General features: G+C 45.6%; 1 protein-coding gene across 1 annotated transcript in view; it reads right to left on the reverse strand.

Moving 5' to 3' along the window:
* The window catches only part of MET (MET proto-oncogene, receptor tyrosine kinase), a 201164-nt gene extending 181727 nt beyond the window's left edge, over nucleotides 1-19437 (reverse strand). The window contains exon 1 of the mRNA XM_081331187.1: nucleotides 19158-19437. The gene's annotated coding sequence lies outside the window, so the exon portion shown is untranslated. The remainder of the gene's footprint in view (nucleotides 1-19157) is intronic.
* Between the last annotated feature and the right edge of the window lie 312 nt (nucleotides 19438-19749).

The raw sequence follows: 19749 nt of genomic DNA on the forward strand, positions 1-19749 counted from the left end.
CTTGACTATACGAACTTTTGTTGACAGGGTGATGTCTCTGCTTTTTAGTGTGCTGTCTAGATTTGTCATGGCTTTCCTCCCGAGGAGCAAGCGTCTTTTAATTTCTTGGCTACAGTCTCCATCTGCAGTGATCTTGGAGCCCAGGAAAATAAAATCTGTCACTACCTCCATTTCTTCCCCATCTATTTGCCAGGAATTGAGAGGGCCGGATGCCATGATCTTAGTTTTCTTAATGTTTAGTTTCAACCCAACTTTTGCACTCTCCTTCTTCACTCCCAACAAGAGGCTCTTTAGTTCTTCTTCACTTTCTGCCGTTAGAGTGGTATCATCTGCATATCTTAGGTTGTTGATATTTCTTCCGGCAATCTTAATTCCAACTTTTGATTCATCTAGCCCTGCCTTTCTCATGATGTGCTCTGCATATACCGTATATACTTGAGTATAAGCCGACTCGATTATAAGCCGAGACCCCTAATTTTACCCCAAAAAACTGGAAAAAGTTGGTGACTCGAGTATAAGCCGAGGCTGGGAAATGCAGCAGCTCACGGTAAATTTCAAAAATAAAAATACAGGTAGATAACAATAAAATTGCTTTAATTGAGGCATGTGGAAAAGAGGGTCAACAAAAACAATATATTATCAGTATATTCAACAAAAACAATATATTATCAGTATATTCAACAAAAACAATATATTATCAGTATATTCAACAAAAACAATATATTATCAGTATATTCAACAAAAACAATATATAATATTAAAGTATTAACAATAACTTTAAATGTACAAAAACCTTAACTCAATAAGCAACCAAGCTAAAACACAAGCATCAAAATCCTTCAAAACTGGATTCCTCCTCCTCATCTGTATCTGCAAACAGAGCTTCAGCTGTAGCTGGTGTGAGGTTATCATCATATACATTGTCACAGAGTTCGCTGTCATCACTATCACAGTTGTCCTCCTCATGCAAAGCAGTGTCTTCACTGCCATCCATAGCATTACTTATGCCACATTTCCTGAAGGCGTGCTTCACCATGTCCTCTGGAATCTCTTCCCATGCATCACGAACCCACTTTGCTATCAGTTCTATGTCAGGCTTCATCATATTTCCACCTTTTGTTAGTCGGGCTTGACCAGATGACATCCATTCGCACCACATCTTTCGCACATGGTCTTTGAAAGGTTTATTTAAACACACATCTAAGGGCTGTAATACAGATGTAAGCCCACCTGGAATAACGGCTAAAGTAACTTGAGAAGACTTTGCCAATGTTTTTATGTCATCAGATGTGTGGGCTCTGAACATATCCCAAACTAGCAATGATGGTTTTTTCTTTAAGGCTGCTCCTGGTCGTCCATTCCAAACTTCTTCCAGCCACTTTTTTGTTCCATCTTCATCCATCCAGCCTTTAACATGTGGGCGCACTGTAATTCGTGGTGGGAATTTGACCTTTTTAGGCAAGGTCTTTCTTTTAAAAATAATGACAGGCCGCAGCTTAGTTCCATTAGCCAAACATGACAGAACAACTGTAAAATGGTTTTTCTCATTACCTGTGGTTCTGAGTAAAACAGTTTTGTCTCCCAAACTTGCCACGGTTCTGTTGCTTGGAAGATCAAAGGTCATAGGTGTTTCATCCATATTCCCAATATCTCCCAGGTCATAGTTATGGATCTTTCTTTGTTTTATGATGAATGAATGGAATGACATCACTTTTTCATCAAGGTCTTTTGGCAACTTCTGTGAAATCTTTGTTCTTTGCCGCAAACATAGGCCATACCTATTCATGAAGCCAGTACACCATCCTGCTGACGCAACAAAATTTTCAATGCCTGGTACTTTTAATTTGTCATCTTTAGCCATTTGAAGGGCACGTAAGCGAATTCCCATGCGTGTTACGCAGTAACCATTTTGACGACACTCCATAACCCATTCATGCAATTCAGTCTCTAGAGCCACATATGGAGTTGTTAAACCACGTCGAGCTTTTTTTGCCTTTGGAATCTTTTCCAACTCAGCTTTCATTTTCCGCCACTCCCTCACTTGTTTTTCATCAACACCAAATTCCCTACTTGCAATACTGTTATTGCTTTTTTCTGCTCTTAACACAACCTTTAGTTTGAAAGCAGCTTCGTATGACCTGCGTCTTTGTTTTGGTGCAGGAGTACTAGAAGTACTGGGCTCCATTTCTAACAGGAATGGGGAGGTCTGCTAGGGAGGCGGCAATCAAGCGTTGTTTCCCTCCTCGTGGGTGGGTGTGTGTGAGGGGGAGGGGGCAGTCAAGCATTGTTTCCCTCCTCAGTCAAGCTTGTTTCCCTCCTCGTGCGTGCGTGTGTGTGGGGGGGAGGGGCTTGTTTCCCTCCTCAGTCAAGCTTGTTTCCCTCCTCGTGCTTGTGTGTGTGTGTGGGGGGGCTTGTTTCCCTCCTCAGTCAAGCTTGTTTCCCTCCTCGTGCGTGTGTGTGTGTGTGTGTGTGTGTGTCAAGCGTTGTGTTGTTTCCACGTGGGCCCCGGGCTGCGTCCCCGGCGACTCCGCTCCCTCCCCTCACCTCCGGGCCGGGCTTCTCGCCGGCGGGCTGGCTGGCTGGTGCTGGTCCCCGGGCGAGGCAGCGGGCGAGCGGCAGCGGCATTTTCGGGGCGGCACGGGTGAGCGATGGGGGGGGAAAGCACGGGTGAGCGATGGGGGGGAAAAGCGGCAGCGGCATTTTCGGGGGCAGCGGGTGAGCGACTCCACTCCCTCCCCTCACCTCCGGGCCGGGCTTCTCGCCGGCGGGCTGGCTGGCTGGTGCTGGTCCCCGGGCGAGGCAGCGAGTGAGCGGGCGGCGGCAGCGGCATTTTCGGGGCGGCACGGGTGAGCGATGGGGGGGAAAGCACGGGTGAGCGATGGGGGGGGGAAAGCGGCAGCGGCGGCATTTTCGGGGGCAGCAGGTGAGCGACTCCGCTCCCTCCCCTCACCTCCGGGCCGGGCTTCTCGCCGGCGGGCTGGCTGGCTGGTGCTGGTCCCCGGGCGAGGCAGCGAGCGAGCGGGCGAGCGGCGGCAGTATGTTCGGGGCGGCACGGGTGAGCGATGGGGGGGGAAAGCGGCAGCGGCGGCATTTTCGGGGGCAGCGGGTGAGCAACTCCGCTCCCTCCCCTCACCTCCTGGCCGGGCTTCTCGCCGGCGGGCTGGCTGGCTGGTGCTGGTCCCCGGGCGAGGCAGCGAGCGAGCGGGCGAGCGGCGGCGGTATGTTCGGGGCGGCACGGGTGAGCGATGGGGGGGAAGCGGCAGCGGCATTTTCGGGGGCAGCAGGTGAGCGATGGGGGGGAAAAAGCAGCAGCGGCATTTTCAGGGGCAGCGGGTGAGCGATGGGGGGGGAAAGCGGCAGCGGCATTTTCGGGAGCAGCAGGTGAGCGATGGGGGGGGAAAAGCGGCAGCGGCATTTTCGGGGGCGGCGGGTGAGCGATGGGGGGGAAAGCGGCAGCGGCATTTTCGGGGGCAGCGGGTGAGCGATGGGGGGGAAAAGCGGCAGCGGCATTTTCGGGGGCAGCGGGTGAGCGATGGGGGGGGAAAGCGGCAGCGGCGGTTGTTGGGGGCGCAGCAGGCGAGGCAGCTTCTCTCAGCAGCCTGTTTCGAACGAAGGGACAGTTCTTTTTTTTTGTTGACTGGAGTATAAGCCGAAGTGGAGTTTTTCAGCCCAAAAAGTGGGCTGAAAAATTTGGCTTATACTCAAGTATATACGGTAAGTTAAATAGGCAGGGCGACAGTAAACAGCCTTGCCGGACTCCTTTCCCAATTTTGAACCAATCAGTGGTTCCGTGTCCAGTTCTCACTGTTGCTTCTTGGTCCACATATAGGTTTCTCAAGAGACAAATAAGATGGTCTGGTACACCCATCTCTTTAAGAACTTGCCACATTTTCTTATGATCCACACAATCAAAGGCTTTAGCATAGTCAATGAAACAGAAGTAGATGTTTTTCTGGAACTCTCTAGCTTTCTCCAAAATCCAGCGTATGTTGGCAATTTGATCTCTAGTTCCTCTGCCTCTTCGAAATTGTGCCTGTACTTCTGGTAGTTCTCGATCCACATACTGCTGGAGTCTAGCTTGTAGGATTTTAAGCATAACTTTACTAGCATGAGAAATGAGTGCAATGGTGCGATAGTTTGAACATTCTTTGGCACTGCCTTTTTTCCAATCCTGTGGCCACTGTTGAGTTTTCCAAATTTGCTGGCAAATTGAGTGTAGCACTTTTACTACATCGTCTTTTAAGATTTTGAATAGCTCAGCTGGAATACTGTCACCTCCACTAGCTTTGTTGTTGCTCAGCTTTTCTAAGGCCCACTTCACTTCACATTCTAGGATGTCTGGCTTGAGGTCAGTGACCACCTCATTGTGATTATCAGGGACGTTAAGCTCATTCTTGTATAGTTCTTCTGTGTAATTTTGCCACCTCTTCTTAATCTCTTCTGACTCTGTTAGGTCCCTGCCGTTTTGGTCCTTTATCATGCCCATTTTTGCATGAAACGCTCCTTTCATCTCTCCAATTTTCTTGAAAAGATCTCTGGTCCTCCCTATTCTATTGTTTTCTTCTATTTCTTTGCACTGTTCATTTAAGAAGGCATTCTTATCTCTTCTAGCTATTCTTTGGAATTCTGCATTCAATTGGGCGTATCTTTCTTTTTCTCCTTTGCCTTTCGCTTCCCTCCTTTCCTCAGCTATTTGCAAAGCTTCCTCAGACAGCCATTTTGCTTTCTTGCATTTCTTTTTCTTTGGGATGGTTTTGGATGTTACCTGTTGTACAATGTTGCGAACCTCTGTCCATAGTTCTTCAGGCACTCTGTCTATCAAATCTAATTCCTTAAATCTATTTGTCACCTCTACTGTATATTGAACAGGGATATGATTTAATTCATACCTGAGTGGCCTAGTGCTTTTCCCTACTTTCTTCAGTTTAAGCCTAAACTTTGCAACAAGAAGCTCATGGTCTGAGCCACAGTCAGCTCCTGGTCTTGTTTTTACTGACTGTATAGAGCTTCTCCATCTTTGGCTGCAGAGCACATAGTCAATCTAATTTCTGTGTTGACCGTCTAGTGATGTCCATGTGTAGAGCTGTCTCTTGGGTTGTTGAAAAAGAGTGTTTGCTATGACCATCGTATTCTCTTAACAAAATTCTATCAGCCTGTGCCCTGCTTCATTTTTTACTCCAAGGCCAAACTTGCCTGTTATTCCAGTTATCTTTTGGCTTCCTACTTTAGCATTCCAATCCCCCATGATGATAAGGACATCATTTTTTGGTGTTAGTTCTATAAGGCGCTGTAGGGCTTCATAGAACCAGTCAATTTCATCCTCTTCAGCACTGGTGGTTGGGGCATAGACTTGGACTACTGTAATATTGAATGGTTTGCCTTGGATTCGAACTGAGATCATTCTGTCATTTTGAGGATTGTATCCCAGTATTGCTTTTCCTACTCTTTTACTGACTATGAAGGCTACTCCATTTCTTCTGAGGGATTCTTGCCCGCAGTAGTATACCTGATGGTCATCTGAATTAAATTCACCCATTCCTGTCCATTTTAGTTCGCTGATAGGTTACCTAAGATGTCGATGTTCAGTCTTGTCATCTCTTGTTTGACCATGTCCAGCTTTCCTTGATTCAGGGATCTTACATTCCAGGTTCCTATGGAGAAAAAATCTTTACAGCATCGGACTTTTCTTTCACCACCGGACACATCCACAGCTGAGCGTCCTTTCGGCTTTGGCCCAGTCGCTTCATTCTTTCTGGCGCTACTAGTACTAGCCCTCTGCTCTTCCCCAGTAGCATATTGGACGCCTTCCGACCTGAGGGGCTCATCTTCCAGCATCATATCGTTTTGCCTTTTGGTACTGTCCATAGGGTTTTCATGGCAAAGATACTGGAGTGGGTTGCCATTTCCTTCTCCAGTGGATCACATTTTGTCAGAACTCTGCTATGACCTGTCTTGGGTGGCCCTGCACGGCATAGCTCATAGCTTCACTGAATTACGCAAGCCCCTTCACCACGACAAGGCAGTAATCCATGAAGGGGAAGACCACCATACCAAACCACAATACCATACGAGAGGACGCCCTCCATAGTAGACTGGTAAAAAAGTGTCATAAGCCGTTGTTCTACCCTGTTCTTCCGCAAGACCCTAAGAAAGTGAAGCCTCTGTTGGGCCTTTCTAGCCACCTAGGTTGTGTTAACTTTCCAGGTCAGATGTTCACAGAGGTAGACTCCCAGAAATTTAAAGGAAAAAACTCTCTCCACATAGTCCTCCCCGATGAAAAGTGGGGCAGGTTCCTCCTTTTTTCTCCGGAAGTCTAACAGCATCTCTTTCGTCTTGCCGATGTTTAGGTGCAAGTTGTTGTTACTACAGCATATGGATAGTTTTTGTACCTCCGCCCTGTATGCTGTCTCATCCTCACCTGTAATAAGACCCACCACAGTTGTATCATCTGCGAACTTGATTATCGCAGTGGATGGGTCAGATGATACACAATCATGTGTATAAAGAGTACAGGTAGGGGCTAAGCACACAGCCCTGTGGCGTGCCGGTGCAAAGCTTCAGGGAGGTAGACAAAGCAGACCCGACCCTCACTTTTGTAACCGGTCCCTAAGAAAGTCTTGAATCCAATCGCAGATGGCAGGGGAGAATTTCAAGAATTTCAATTTCACGTGGTACACAAGACTTAAAACATCAGTAGCATGGATTTGATCTCAAAAACCAATTGAGAGGCCTGTAGGACAGAGGTCTCCAACCTTTCCAGACTCAAGGAACAGAGGGTAGGAGAGCAACTTCAAAACTGGTGTGTGCACGTGCGTGCATATGGGCCACATACACTGGTGCGGCACTAGCAGCCCCATTTGTGCATGCAGCATAAGCAAAGGAGACCGCAGGCGCTAGCGCGAGTGGGGGGATGTGCATCCACGTGTGCGCACACTGGCCAGCTGTTTCCGTGGCCTGCTGGCCAATAGCCCGAGGCCCGGTCCCAGACCATAGGTTGGGGACCCCTGCTGTAGGAAATTTATAGGTCATTGTAATACAGTTATTGGAATGTTTCCCAGCCATAAGAATGAGTAGCATATTCTACAAAAGCCACACTTCTTAATACTATACAGAACTGATTATATACACAATCTGTTACACTGGTCAACCTTCAAAAAATAAGAGGTGGGAAATCTATGACATTCCATTGTTTCATAAACTACAAGTCTTAGAAACCCCAACTAGTATCCATGCTCATTGAACTATTAGAAATCTTGGTTAGAATCATCTCAAATTCATTCTCTCACTTCCCGATTCCCCAAATTATTATTAGTTGTGTGCTGCCTCATTGGAACATTAAGCTCAGTACCAGAGATTCCATGTTTGGATCCAGTGGAAACTTCTGGAGTAGTCATGTCACGCTGACAAAATGGCTGCTTGGGTAGATGTGGCCACTTACAGTTACCATTTACCAGATGTTATTAAGGTTGTTCACTGCCTCCCTTTTAAAGTCCCAATTCTCAGAGGATGCCATCTACTGATTTGCTCTTAAAGGAAGGGAAAGACAGATTAAAGAAAGCACTGGATTATATAACTATCAACCATATTTTTTTCCAAGAATGTTGCTGGGTCTAAGACTTCCACAAGGACCTAAAAACTTGGTTCTGCAAACTGGTAGCTAGTATAATAGATAAAATCCCACTTCCACCCTGTTTATACATTGATCCTTTATTTAATTTACTGTTCCAGTCTTTCAATTTTAAGGCTTGATGTCTAATGTTTCTATTTTAATTGTCTACATAGCTTTTAATACTGTAAGCCACCCAGAGTCGCTTGATAGTGAGATGGGCAGCGTACAAATTTAATAAAATAAATAAATGAACTTCACATGCAATGGATCAAGGTCTTCTGAGATTTACACTGATATTATCTGTGTAAAGACATCATTATGCAAAGACACCATTTGTTCTTTACTTCTGGGCTCCATGCACCACTCACTCAATCCGTTTTCCTTGCTTTTAACATCCAGTGCTTGCCTGTTGCCTTCCTGAGCAACTAATATCTACATGCCATATGGTTCATTTTAAATGGTCAATCTTCGCTAGCAAGAGGACAACAGAGAACTAGTTTATCACCAAGAAGCCCCACAAGAGCCTTGGTGGAGCAGTGGGCTAATGCCTCCTTAAGTAACACCAGCTGCCTGCAATTAGTGCAGGTTCGCGTCCCACCAGGCTCAAGGTTGACTCAGCCTTCCATCCTTCCGAGGTAGGTAAAATGAGGACCCAGATTGTTGGGGGCAATAAGCTGACTTTGTAATAATGCCGCTTGGGGGGGGCAAAGCCCTAATAAGCAGACATATACATAGAATGAAGGCTATTGCTAAGCACATTGATTTGTGCTTTAGATTGTAAGCCGCCCTGAGTCCTCGGAGAAGTGTGGGATATAAATGGGATTAAAAAACAATTGCTTAACTTCTTGGGTCAAGTTTCACTGGAAGTAAAGAGGTTAATCAAACAGGCAATGGTAGTCTTGCCAACATGGAAGCTTCTCCTCCTTCTCCTATGTCCTTCTTTGCACTTTTCAAGGAGACTTAGGAAGCTCAAGATTCTGATCATGCCAACTGACCAAGAAATGTCATTCCCCAACCAGGGATCCTTCAGGGATGGTTGGCCAACTATGTTTATCCTCTCATCCTAAAAGCCTCAATTTATTGTTATTAGTTGGAAAAGACTTCATGTCAGAATCCATTTATATCACATTTCATAAATGTATAGGTAGAACAATGTGCTTATTCTGGGGATTCTGCCATCTCTCCGAAGGGGGGGGGGACAGGATAGACTTAAGGCGATCTTCAAACAACAGGGGAATGGTTGAACTGGGGGAGGGAGGGGGAGACACACATCTGGATCGCATCTTCATTTACAACTGAAAAAGGAAGAAGCAATAACAATAAAACCAAGGAGAGTTTCCCTTTCCCAGGGAAAGGCCTGACACCTAAGCAAATGATAAGAGCCTGACCAAATGGATGAGGGGAGGGGCTGAAATGGGTATGCTTTATATGGGATTGAAATGTAACTTTGTTAGATTCCGTCTTGTATTGCCACAATCGATTCCATCCTAGTAAACATTTTCCTTTTGGACTAAACTTGCATCCAAGAGTTCTTATTTCCTAAGATGTGGATTGAGGTGGGTCCTGACAGTAGACGGAATCTGCTATAAGAGTCAACCTGGAAGGGAAAAACCTTACCGGGGGACTTTGCAACAAATACAATGTCTGGCGACGAAGCAAGAGAGGAGGGAAGCCCCATGGAGGGGGAGTCTTCCCCCCAAATGGAATCCCAGAGACAATGGGAAGCTGAAGCGGCATATTCCCCCGGGGAAGAAGCGGTGGAGCAGTACGACCGAAAACCCTGGTGGTCGATGGGCGTTGGAAGGAAAAGTGAGTGGGAAAAGGCTTCGGGAGAAGCAACCCTGAGGCGGAGTAACCACCAACCGGAATGGAGGCAAGAGATGGAGAGTTCCCTGCACGCCAGTGAGGAGGAGCGGATCCTGGAAAAGGCCATTGATCTGATGAAAGCAACCCTGAGCTCACTGAGGGAGGAGAGAGCTGAAAATCGCAACCGAGGCAGCGCCTGGGGACACAACTGGAAAGGTAACGGAGGAGATCCAGCACCTGAAACCCCGGGGCCGTCCAATGGAACAGGAATTGCTGCCTCAGCAGTACCCACCCACCCCAGAACCACAGACGGGGACCAGGATGAGGAGCGATACCGGCCACGGCGCAGACAACGCTCCAGCCAAAGACTCCCGCCCCTGGAAGTCAAATTCAAGGGGGAGCCATCACGACTGGGATTTTTCCTAACCCAAGTCCTCAGCTACATGGAAGAGTACAGACGGGACATCCCCAGTGACAAAACACGCATCCGAATTGTGCAATCTGCCCTGGACGGGACGGCTGCAGACTGGGTGGTGAACTTGCATGACTCCAACGCCCCAGAACTCGACGACTTCAACCGATTCATGTCATCTTTGAGGCGGCGGTTCGAGGATCCTTTGGCTGACCGTAAAGCCCGGGAGAGAATCAAAACGGTGAGGCAGGGCAGGCGAGCAGTGGCTGATTATACCCAAGAATTCCGAGCCATTGCCAGCAAGCTGAACTGGCCAGAAGACATCCTCCTCAGCCACTTCAAAGACGGTCTAAACTACGACCTGTATGACGCTTGCCTGCCTCGAGGAGACCCACCCCATCTCGACGACTGGTACATCCTGGCGGAGGAAGTGGAAATAGACCTACTGAAGAGACACCGCAGAGGAAAACCATGGGGCCGCCTGCCACCCGAGCAAACACGCGAGGGGGAAAAACCACCAGCCACAGCCAAAAAATCAACAGGTTGCTTCAACTGCGGGAGAGAGGGCCACTGTGCTGCAGAATGTCGTTCAAAAGCCCCCCCACGAAAACCAGAGGCATCATCCTCCAAGAAGCCGGGGAAGCCCCAAGGCAACACAAAAGAATCTTCCATGAAGGGGACAGAGGCTGTAGAGTCCACAATTCCTGCCAGGAACTGGGATTGGACTCCGGCCTGCACCGCAGGGATGGTGGACAACTCGGAAGACAGCTCAGAGGGAGAACCATTGGTAAGTGGACCCCTTCCACCCATACTTAAGACAGTCACTATATTAGCTTCCCCTGTGCCTGAAGCAGCCAAAATAAAAGCTCTGATAGACTCTGGGTGCATGCGCTGCCTTATCAGCCCAACGCTGGTGGAGAGATTGAGCATCCCAGTGAGGAGGCTAAAACAACCAATCTCTTTTAGTCAATTAGATGGGACAATAGCAGGGGGAGGACCAGCCACCCTAGCCACTTTACCAATCCACCTATCACTGGGGCCCCATGAGGAGGACATAACGTTTATAGTGGCCCCAGGCATGGAATGCCCAATGATTCTAGGACAGGAATGGCTGAAGAAATGGAACCCCGGGATAAACTGGAGGACAGCAGAACTCAATTTCCCAAAGGGGGGGCAGAAGAACTTAGACTCCAAAAGCACCCCCCCAACCCGGAGGGAGGAGACAGCAGCAGTGGGGAAAGAGAAGGGGTTACCAGAGATACCGGAGGAATACAGGGACCTGGCTGAGGTTTTCAGTGAGGAAAGAGCAGATGAGCTTCCCCCCCACCGCCCCACAGACTGCACCATAGAATTCAAACCTGGGGCAAAACTCCCAAAACCCAGGATGTATGCCATGAGCCCAAGGGAAATGGCAGAAATGGAAAGATTCATAAAGAAAAACTTAGAAAGAGGATTTATTGAGCCTGCCAAACCCAAGTGGCCGCCCCGGTTCTGTTCAGGGAGAAGAAGGATGGTTCTTTCCGCTTGTGCGTGGATTACCGGAACCTAAATACAATTAGTGAATGTAATCTGTACCCCCTTCCCCTAATGAAGGATATGCTATCCCACCTATCGAAAGGAAAGATTTTTACCAAACTAGACCTGAGGGAAGCATACTACCGTATTAGGATTAAGGAAGGAGACGAATGGAAGACTGCATTCAACTGCCCAATGGGGTGCTATCAATTCAAAGTATTGCCATTCGGACTGCAAGGGGGCCCCGCAGTCTTTATGCAATTAATTAATGACGTGCTGAGAGAGCACCTATATAAGGGGGTCCTGGTTTACCTCGATGACATCCTTATTTTCACAGAAACCAAAGAGGAACATATCAAACTAGTCAGAGCAGTCCTGAAGAAGTTGCGAGCTGCCCATTTATATGCTAAATTATCGAAGTGTGAATTCCATCAGGAAAAAATCGACTACCTGGGATATCGCATATCTCCAGAGGGCATCGAAATGGACCCTGAGAAGGTCAGGGCAGTACTAGAGTGGGCACCCCCCCGCACACGGAAGCAATTGCAAAGTTTCCTGGGGTTTGCAAATTTCTACCGCCAATTCATCCCCGCATTTGGCCAAATAGCCATGCCCCTCACAAATTTGTTGAAAACGAAGGGGGGGTCACCCGTGAAACCCAGCCAGCCTCTAAAATGGTCAATGGAATGTCAAGCAGCATTTGAGAGGCTAAAGAGACTTTTTTCTGCTGAACCTGTCCTAAAACACCCAGATCCCGACAAACCTTTTGTAATACAGGCAGATGCGAGTGATGTAGCGGTAGGAGCCGTACTATTACAAGAAAATGATGGGGGGACGTTGCAACCATGCGCATACACATCCAGAAAACTCACAGAAACAGAACAACGCTGGCCAATATGGGAAAAAGAGGCATTCTCGTTGAGGTGGGCATTACTAACATGGCGCCAATTTTTAGAAGGAAATAAAATACCTTTCCAGGTCTGGACAGACCACAAGAATTTGGAAGCACTAAAAACGCCCAGGAAGCTCACTCCTAAGCAAGCCCGCTGGTCCCAACATTTTCACCGATTTAATTTCACTCTCAAACACTTACCAGGGGGAAAGAACTTCCTGGTAGATGCATTATCCCACATGCCCCAATATAACAGCACAAGAGTTACTGACTTTAAACTACTTGTACCGGAACAACAACTGGCAGCACCAGTCACCACCAGGGCACAAGAAAAAATGAAGCCGAAGGTAGATAGCCAAACTGGAATAGAATTCAGGAAATCTTTGGAAAGTGATGAATGGTTCCAGAAAAATAAACATGTGTGCACAATTAAAGATGGACTGCCATGGGTGGGGGAAAAGCTATATATACCTGCCACACAGAGAATCAATTTCATGCAACTGTGCCATGATACAAAATCAGCAGGACACTTTGGCTTTGTAAAAACCTTACACTTAACTAAAAGGCAATTTTGGTGGCCATCTATGAAAAAGGACATAGAAAGCTATGTGGGTAGCTGTCAAATTTGCGTGATGGCCAAAAGACTGCAAGGGAAACCGCCAGGTCTGTTACAACCGGTGGCAAACCCCTCAGCCCCATGGAAAGAAATAGCCATGGATTTTATCATAGAACTGCCAGAAAGTAATGGAAACACCGTAGTCTGGACTGTCACAGATCTGTTCTCTAAGCAAGTACATTTCATACCTTGCCAAAAAATCCCGACTGCAAAAGCATTAGCAAAACTTTTTGTACGTCATATTTACAGATTGCACAGGGTACCACAACGCATCATATCTGACAGAGGGGTGCAATTTACGTCGGCATTTTGGAAAGAATTTTTATCCCTCTTAGGAACCACCCAAGGACTGTCATCTAGTCACCATCCTCAGAAAGACGGAGCTTCTGAAAGACTTAATAATATACTTGAACAATATCTGAGATGCTTTATTAATTTTCAGCAGTCCGACTGGACGGACCTACTGCCTTTCGCAGAAGTAGCATATAATAATGCAGTCCACTCAAGCACAGATTACACTCCTTTTCAAGTAGCTACAGGCCAGAGTTTCAACCCAATACCAGAACTAACCCCAAAAGAACGGGTTATCCCTGATCTGAAGGAATGGATTGCTCAATTACAAAATACATGGCCAATCGTTAGGAAAGCGTTGGAAGATGCCAGAAAAGCATACAAGACACAGGCAGACAAAAAAAGAACCGATCCCACACCATTTAGGGTAGGAGAGATGGTATATTTATCCACAAAATACCTGAAATCACTCCAACCCTGTAAAAAACTAGGACCAAAATATATTGGACCCTTTCCAATTAAAAGAATCATAAACCCAGTAACAGTTGAATTAGAACTACCCAAAAATCTTAGACGAATACACCCAACCTTCCACTGCAGTCTATTAAAGAGAGAACAACAATAACCACTATGAGCAAAAATCCCACCACCACCACCCCCCATCATGGTGGAAGGAGAACAACATTTTGAAGTGAAAGAAATCTTAGATTCCAGAAAACACCATGGAACAATACAATATTTAGTGGCATGGAAACACCTCCCCTCCTGAGAAAATGAGTGGGTTAACAAACTCCATGTTAAAGCACCTAAGTTGCTTAAGAGGTTCCATACAGAATATCCGAACAAACCAGGCTAACATTTATATGTTTTCTTTCCCCACAGATGGACTCATCTTTTTTCTGAAAGGAGAGCCGAATGTCAGAATCCATTTATATCACATTTCATAAATGTATAGGTAGAACAATGTGCTTATTCTGGGGATTCTGCCATCTCTCCGAAGGGGGGGGGACAGGATAGACTTAAGGCGATCTTCAAACAACAGGGGAATGGTTGAACTGGGGGAGGGAGGGGGAGACACACATCTGGATCGCATCTTCATTTACAACTGAAAAAGGAAGAAGCAATAACAATAAAACCAAGGAGAGTTTCCCTTTCCCACGGAAGGGCCTGACACCTAAGCAAATGATGAGAGCCTGACCAAATGGATGAGGGGAGGGGCTGAAATGGGAATGCTTTATATGGGATTGAAATGTAACTTTGTTAGATTCCGTCTTGTATTGCCACAATCGATTCCATCCTAGTAAACATTTTCCTTTTGGACTAAACTTGCATCCAAGAGTTCTTATTTCCTAAGATGTGGATTGACGTGGGTCCTGACACTTCATTACCCAAATGATGTAAAATGAGCCAAATAATTTGCATTGTTGCACAATGATGTCACCATGCAAATGACATATAACACTAAGATGATGTGCTTTCCAAATTATTACACTTTCATGAATAATAGACATTCTTTTCCCTTATCCTTAAAAATGAGGTTTAACTGTACTTAAAAACCATTCCAATTGACTTTATAGAAATTTGGCATTACTACATTCTGACAAACAGATCATTACATCAAAGTATGTGATCATCCCCTATTTTACTGACAGAATGCAATTCATTTTTTATATTAGCCATAGTCATAGGGTATAATTGTGAAAGGCAATCTTCATTAGCCTGCTGTTCCCTAAATGAGAAGCATGCAACTTCTTTCAGTCCATTTTGGACTTTACTGGTGTTTTGAGGAGACACTCCCCCCCCAAAAAAACACCTGGTTTTGCATTAGGATTTATGGAAGTTTGGACTTATGGATATCTATTTTTTTTCCAAAATCTTTATTTGCTATTTCCCCCCTACCGGTACTCTTCAGCTTACGACTACAATTGGGACTGAAAGTTGTTGCAGTTGTAAACTGAGTCAGAACCAATCTTATGACAATTTTTACAGAGGTCATTAAGCAAATCACATAGTTGTTAAGCAAATTCCACTTTCTGGTGGAGTTTTTGCCAGAAATTGACAAAAAGTGTCATAAATCACAATCATGTCATTGCAGGACATTGCCACTGGTCATAAATCTGAGCCAGTAGTCAAGCACCTGGCTCATCTTGTGGTTGTGTAACTGTAGAGGTGGTATGACAGTCATTAAGTGCAAGTACAAGTCATAAATCACTTTTTTTCAAGACTATTGTAACTTTGAACCATTGTTAAATGAACAGTCATAAATTGAGGATTACCCATACAGTATATTGTTCTCAGGAATATTTACCGTATTCAAAAATAAAAAATAAACTTTCCATTGGAGTCACTCATTCACCATACAGTAATACAAACCAAGAAACACAGGGAACACATTTTTTATGGCTGCCAAATGGAATATTTCATTCTGATTTCAACATTTCTTAATGTCAATTTAACAGGGAGACACTAATCAAATGTATCTAATGAAATACATTACAAAATCACAAAGTCTGCATGCAAAATTCAAAGTTCTGATAATCAACTAAAGTGCTACATAGTTTGAAGTCTTGCTATCTCTGAGATGGCCTGTTTCAAATGGTTTTAGATTGCCCAAGGCATGCCTACACAGACACTGGCTAAGAGTTCCCATTCCTTACAAGGTGCTTCCCTGTTATGGGATGTCTTATACCAGATAAAAGAATTCTATCCCCAGTATTGTAACACTGAGGAAGCTTTTTTAAAAAATAGCCTTTTCAACATGCATTTGGAGATTGAAATGAGAATGAATGTCATTTGATGACATCTGGTATTACAGTTTTATGATATTATTATATTTAAGTATATTTATTTTGGATATACTGATAACTTTGGATATTTTTTGGATTATTGTATTATACCTTTGTAGGTTGATTACACTTAGAAACTAGTGGTTAAAATAACATGAAAGCACTCATAATAAATCATAAAGCATAAACCAAATATTTAATATGTTAGCATCAGAAAATAGTAATTTAACTCATGTCCTCTGGATATTTGTGAACCACTGGATCCTATTCAGAATTACCAATATTTGTTAATGAAATTGACTTACTTGTGCTATCCACCCTTTAAGTCTCAGCAGTACTGTACAATTCTAACAGTTCTAAGAACAGCTTCCTCAAAAGGTGACATTCCAATGGGTTACAACTGGAATTGTGAACCTTCCCAATCAGTAACTGGAGTGCATAGGTTATGAAAGTTCAGTCTGGAGGCCCTGATTTCAGGAAAACTGAAATGAATTGTCCAAAGTTGAAAGGTCCTATTACTTAGCAGACAAACTTTTCAAATAAACTTGGAATTCAATAGTTATCATAGATTTTCACTATTCAGACTGAAAGTGCTGTGAATCAGGTAATTCAAAACATAATATTGTGCTAAATTAAGACCAAGGGGCACTTCCATTGCAGAAGCAGTTTGTGCTCAAGAAAATGTAATGTACTTCCTGAACTAGTGCCCCAAATTAACGGAACTCTTGCCATCCTTAGCCAGTGCAGAAAACTGCAATCTAGTACAAGGGGGGGGGCATGAAGTTAAGGAAGATTAGAATCAGTTCTAATATATTATGACATCATTACTTGTCATTTTATCATATGCATTCCTAAGTTTTTGGGGAAACTTTTTATTTAATCATCAGGTTTGCTACCATAACTTGCTAAAATATGTTTTGCTGGAACTTAAATTCCACTGACTACACTAATCCCAGTTCTTTTGCAGACTTTCATGGTGGTAAATGAACTGCATTTCATAGCTCTCCTATTAGCAAATCAGGTGTAAGATATTCTCCAAGTTTTATCAAACTGACATAAAAACTAGATTTCCCCAGAAGTGTTGAAAATCTGAAGCCTCTCTCCTTTAAAAAAAGGGGGGGAGAGTTGGTTTCAATCCCAACCATTCCTGATTCTGCACCTACCAGATTAGCTGCAGGACCAACGTGCACACCGCTTTTCTTAACTATTAATTTCTAAGAACCGCGAGAAGACCCAAGCGACACCCTATCAGGAAATTCTGGCAGCCAGACAAGCTCACCTACAAAGCGCCCGAAGAAATCACCCTCTCTCCGGTCAAGGTTGCCTAAAATGGTCTGTATTGAAGGGACTATCTCCTTCTGCCAACCCCTACAATCTTCGCATGGTTTTTTTGGCCGCTACCGCTGCAACCACTGCTACTAGCAAGCTGACTCAGACTGCCAGCCGCCGAAGTTCTTTGCAAGCAACCCGCGTTTTCAAGCTTCCTCCTACCGCTTCTACCCTTTTTTCCTCCCTCCTCTTTAGGATACAGTCATTCCTGAATCATCCAGGATCCTATTTCAATAAGAGTTTTATCTGCTTCCTTATTCTCTTCTCCGAGCTTTACACGCTCTGTCCCTCCCACCCCAGTCTGTCCCTGGAAAACAGATAGGATCCGTTGGAAATATTTTCCCTCGCGCCAATTCAATCATAAAGAATCAAAGCACCGCCTCGTATTTAAGCTAGCAGGCAGGCCATCCGCCTCTCCCAAGTCCACGATCCAGTTCAGAATTACTAACTTCAGCCCCTGCGATCGCCAGAAACAAGAATAGGTAGTATTCTCCATATCAGTTCTTAAATTGGGAGTAATTAAACAAGGTGATTTGGGCATATCCTGGGGATGGTGGAGCAATTTGTAATTGTTTGCTTTTGAGTCCAGGATCCAGTTGGATCCAGTTTGTAAAACAGCAAAGTACATCCGGGATGGGGGAAGCAGGAGTTATGACATTATTCGAGACCAGGAAAATGGGTAACTGGGTCAGTTGAAGAACCACTGCTCTATATTCTCAGAAGCGATTTTTAATGCACCATTTGCTACAAGATCGATCCTCATTTTACCCTCCAGGATTCCCCTCTCCAGCTTTATCGACACCTGCTAAATCCAGGCCTCCTCACGTGTAGAGCACAGCGCCTTGAAGGTCAGTGCGCATGCGTGCATATTTTCTTTTACCCTAGGCAAAAGGTAAGGTGTGTTCCTGGAAAAGAACGTCGCCCAGATCTGCGAAGCTCGCAAATAGAAATTATTCAAACGTCTTCTGATTTAGAAGCTCCACCTCTTAAAAACTGGCAGCTTACTCAATAGAGGGGAAAACCACTTTGCACCCGCTTACAGACCGTCTCCTTTTTATGTTATTACCACTTCCCACGTTCCGGGAAGGATCCCTGGCAAATAACAAAAAAAGCACGTTTAGGGCTGAGCCCTGCTGTGTCTAGGCAGATCTCCAAAAGCAGCAGCACCACCGCCAAAAAAAATCCAGCCGCTCATTTCCTCAACAACCATCAGCCACGCATCATCAAGCACTCACCCAGATCAACAGCAACGATCGCTCAAAATGAAATTCCGCTACCTCACTAGAACTCACTAAATGACTCGGTGGCTGGATTCGCAGGATACCTTAACTAGGTAACTCCTACTTGCATAAAAGAACAATGTCATATCGTTAAATAGGTTAAATAGACGAGTAACTGATACGTGTTTCGTGCGAGCATAATCACTGTTTAATTTCTGGTGCTAAAATATTTTATGCATTTAATAACGAGTCTATCAAACGCAATATTAAGAATCAGCATTTCCAAACAAGTCACGCCCCCGATATAGGTTGTACACTTGAACCCAGTACCGTAAGCAGGAATGAAGTCAGCACATGCTCAGGGGCACTCCCCTTTGCTATCATTACCTCAAACCACCTGCAATCGAAAGGAGGGGGATAAAGGTTGAACGGTCCATCACGCACTCTTTCAAAAGCAACCCACTAGAGTACTATAAAAACTAGCCGATTTACGGAGCTGAGCTCAGGACTACGGTCCAACTAGTCGCGTCTACCCAGGAGATACTTCTGCAGAACGTAGCACAGGATCGGGCAGTTCAAAGCTACACAGCTAATGGCTGGTGCATTGCAGCGGCCGCTTTGTGCCTAGATCCCTTTCCTCCGTAGCGTAAGCAGCCGGCGGGGATCCTTAGGATAACGTACCTTCCCTGCTGAAGGCGAGGGCACAGCTGTTCAACGGCCGGATCCTTAGCATCTGGCTTCCTCGGTCACTGTCCCACCAACGGCCCGGGCTGCGGGAGCCACACGCTTCTCCTTTCCCTTCTGTAACTTAATCACCTGGTGGGAGGACGCCGAGACGCCCCCGGCGCCGCCTGCAAAGGAGCCTCTCGCGCTGGCTGTGGCAGGGCTTAGGCAAACTCCTCTCCCGCTCTTGTGGCGGCTCCCAGCGGCTCGCAGCTCTTGCGGCGGCTCCGAAGGCTTTGAGCCCCTCCCTTCCCGTGCGGTCCTCCTGACCTGTTTGTGACTCACCAGAACACGAGTAGAGTTTTGTGTGTGTGTTGTGCGTCGGGTGCGGGAACGCAGGCAAAGGGCGACGCGTCTTTCCGTTCGTGGGGGCCAACTACAACAGACAGAGAATCCACTCTGCCCCTTCCCCCTTCGTCGCCAAAAGCAACAGTGGCGCCAAGGGTCTGTTCCCCTTCCCGCCAATATTGCCCCACTTTTCCTCTTCTCTTCCCACGCACGCAGTCGACTTCAGGTGATTTCCTCCTGCCAGGGAAGGAAGCGTCTTTGG

The sequence above is a fragment of the Vipera berus genome (genome assembly GCF_964194415.1).
Source record: "Vipera berus genome assembly, chromosome: 6".
NCBI classification, from domain to species: Eukaryota; Metazoa; Chordata; class Lepidosauria; order Squamata; family Viperidae; genus Vipera; species Vipera berus.